Source organism: Carlito syrichta, unplaced genomic scaffold (genome assembly GCF_000164805.1).
Source record: "Carlito syrichta isolate Samal-C Ts95f unplaced genomic scaffold, Tarsius_syrichta-2.0.1 Scaffold153825, whole genome shotgun sequence".
Classification (NCBI taxonomy): domain Eukaryota; kingdom Metazoa; phylum Chordata; class Mammalia; order Primates; family Tarsiidae; genus Carlito; species Carlito syrichta.
Genome location: NW_007097921.1, coordinates 20,100 through 22,579, shown reverse-complemented (window position 1 = coordinate 22,579; position 2,480 = coordinate 20,100).

Below are 2,480 nucleotides of genomic sequence, written 5' to 3'. Positions count from 1 at the left end.
CATTGCACTCCAGTCTGGGCGACAGAGTGAGACTCCAACTCAAAAACAAAACAAAACAAAGAAACAAAGGCGCAGAACTGGGGGGTCATTATGGGTTGAAGTGGGGAGGTTCTCTTAGTCACTCTTACATATCAGATCCCAGTTGCCCCCAGGCTCCTGCCCAGGCTCCTGACCTCTGAGAGAAGCAGCTGGGTCCCTCCTCCCTGCATTGTCCTGTATCTCATAGGGAGCACAACTGTTGTGCCCAATGGCCTCTTTTTAATGATAATTTGAGATCTTTTTTTGAAGGTATTTATTATTTTTTGAGTTTTTGTCTTGTTTTGTTTTGGGTTGGGGTCTCACTGTGTTGCCTAGGTTGGAATGCAGTGGCATGATCATGGACCACCGTAGCCTCCAACTCCTGGACTCAAGCGATCCTCCTGCCTCAGCCTCCTGAGTAGCTCAACTACGGACATGCACCACCATACCCAGCTAATTTTTTCTGTTTTGTAGAGACTGGGTCTTGCTTTGTTGCCCAGGCTGGTCTTGAACTCCAGTCTCAAGCGATCCTTCCATTTCAGCATCCCAAGGTGCTGGGATTATAGGCGTGAGCCAGCCTAATTTACCTTTAAATTTCCTCTTTAACACATTGATTGTTCAAGAGCATATTGTTTAATTTCCACAAACATGAAGTCTCTGAAATTCCTTCTCTGATTGATTTCCGGTTTCATATCATTGTGGTTGGAAAAGATACTTGATGATTGCAATCTTCTTAAATTTGTTCAGACTTGCTTAGCAGCCTAGCATATGATCTATCCTGGAGAATGTTCTGTATTCACTTGAGAAGGATGTGTATTCTGCTCCTGTTGGATGAAATGTTCCATATAGGGCTGTTAGTTTCATTTAATCTAGAGTGTAGTTAAAGCCCAATGTTTCTGTATCGATTTTTCTACCTGAATGATGTATTCATTATTGAAAGTGTGGTGCTGAAGTCCCCTACTATTACTGTATTGCATTGCAGTCTCTCTCTCTCTCCAGATCAATTCATATTTGCTTTATATATTTATAAAGGTGCTCTGATGTCGGTGCATGTATGTTTACAACTGCTGTATCCTCTTGATGAATTGATGCCCTTATCATTCTATAATAACCTTCTAGGTCTCATTTTACAGCTTTTTACTTAAAGTCCATTTTATTTGATATAGTATAGCTACTCCTGCTCTTAGTTTCCATTTGCAAGGAATGTCTTTTTATATCCCTTCATTGTCAGTCTATGTGTGTCCTCAAGCCAGCTACCTCTGGCTTTTGTAGTGGTTGCCTGGTAACTGGAGGAGGGGGGGGAAAAGGTTTTTTCCAGGATCCCTTGCAAGCCCAGGCCTGACATTCGAGAACTCGGTTTAGGGACAGTCCCTGATGGAGTTGATCCTGTTGCCTCATGGAAGACTGGCTTTGAGGGACTCTCCTCCCCAGGCTAATCTGTGACCTTTGTCTTCCCTGTCTTCCAGGGGATAGCTGCACCCAACAGCCTGGATGGGGAGTGTGGCTCTCCAGAGGGACTACTAGTACTGCCAAGGTCATGGCCTTGGCCTTGGTCCTTGTGCTTCTCCTGCCCCTGCATGACATGCAGGGGCCAGACAGCTGACGTGGGTGTCTGCCTGATACTGGCCCTGCCCTCTGGGGCTGGAGAAGGGGTGATGTGGAGAGAGGGCGGTGGCCCCTGAGGAGAGGGTCCTGATGGCTCCTGAGTCCCTCTTCAAAGCTGCTGAACTTCACTCACCTCTCCCACATGGGTTTTCTGAGTGTCTCTTCTGTGCCAGCCACGTGCTGGGCCCCAAGGTGATGGCGGTGAGCAAGCAGACGGGTTTCAGCCTTTGGAGATAACTGTGATGTCACTTACTCCTCATTGAACATCTGCTTGGGACCATTTGTTACTCATTCAACAAACACTGAGCAAGTACTTATTGAGTGTCAGGCACTGGGGACAAGCAGTGGAGACAGTCCCACGTGTTCACAGTCTAGCAGCACAGCAGACAAAAGTAGCAGCAAGTAAGAAAACAAGATACTCAGTCTAGAATCACTGCACTCATCCTGGTGTGAGAGAGACGAGTCACAAGCTGGGCTCCTATAAGGAGAATGGCTTTAGGTAACAATAACCCTGTAAGATGAAAATTCATCCCCACTTTACAGGGAAAAAGCAATAAACTGAGGATCAGAGAGGTTAAATTGCTTGAGCAAGTGAACAGCAGAGCCAGGTTTCAAACCCAGATCTGTGTCTTTCTTCCCACATATGCTGATGGGATGCTATGTTAGGCATGGCTTTTTTTTTTTTTTTTTTTTTTTTGAGGAGAGTCACTTTGACACCCAGGCTGCAGTGCAGTGGCACGCTCACGGCCACCGCAGCCTCGACCTGCTGGGTTCAAGCAATCCTTCTGCCTCAGCCTTCCAAGTAGCTGGGAACCACAGGTATACATGACGACACCCGGCTAATTTTTTTTTTTTTT